Source organism: Carlito syrichta, unplaced genomic scaffold, assembly GCF_000164805.1.
Source record: "Carlito syrichta isolate Samal-C Ts95f unplaced genomic scaffold, Tarsius_syrichta-2.0.1 Scaffold315826, whole genome shotgun sequence".
NCBI lineage: Eukaryota > Metazoa > Chordata > Mammalia > Primates > Tarsiidae > Carlito > Carlito syrichta.
In genome coordinates, this window is record NW_007259922.1 from 465292 (window position 1) to 466180 (window position 889).

The window sequence follows — 889 nt, forward strand, 5'->3', positions numbered from 1 at the left end:
CAGCCTCGACCTGCTGGGCTCCGGCGATCCTTCCGCCTCAGCCTTCCGAGTAGCTGGAACTACAGGCGTGCGCTACCATCCCCGGCTAAGTTTTTGATTTATTGTGGAGATGTGGTCTCGCCAAGTTGCCCAGGCGGGTCTCGAACCCGTGGGCTCAGGCGATCCACTCACCTCAGCCTCCCAAAGCGCTGGGATTCCAGGCTGAGCCACGGAGCCCGGCTTCTCCATGTGTTTATAAAGCATTTGTAGAGTGGGGAATCTACAGGTGTTCTACAGAATCCCTTTCAATGTTAATGGAAATAGGTTAGCCTTGCACATACTGACACAGGTTTTACTGGTCTGAGTTATGGTTTCCACTATGAATCTTTTTTTTTTTTTTTTTTTTTTTGAGCTGGAGTCTCTCTCTCTCCCAGACAGGAGTGCAGTAGCACGCTCACGGCCACCGCAACCTTGACCTGCTGAGCTCAGGCGATCCTTCTGCTTCAGCCTTCCAAGTACCTGGAACTACAAGCATGCGCCACCACACCTGCCTCCTTTTTTTCTTGATGTATTGTAGAGATGAGGTCTCGCCAAGTTGCCCGGGCTGGTCTCAAACCTGTGGCCTCCCCAAGTGCTGTGATTACAGGTTGAGCTACCGTGCCTGGCAGGCAGAGGCTTCTAAGAGCACCAAGGCAGCAAGCGCAAGACCACGTGAGGCCGCACCTCAGGAGGCACGTGTCACCGCTGCCACAGTCTACCGGCTAAAGAAGGTCCCAAAGCCGGTCCAGAGGCCAGGGGCGGGTCAACAGGCTCAATCTCTAGCTGGGGGGAGCGACAAACTAACGAGGCCAAGGAGTGCGAGCCGTCAGGTGGGATGAGTGCCCGGGCTCGGCGGCTCGGCCTGTCATCC

General features: G+C 55.7%; 1 protein-coding gene across 1 annotated transcript in view; it reads left to right on the top strand.

Annotated features, from left to right (window-relative positions):
• NT5C (5', 3'-nucleotidase, cytosolic) overlaps window positions 1-889 on the top strand; it is a 5009-nt gene that overhangs the window by 1595 nt on the left and 2525 nt on the right. The window lies entirely within an intron of this gene.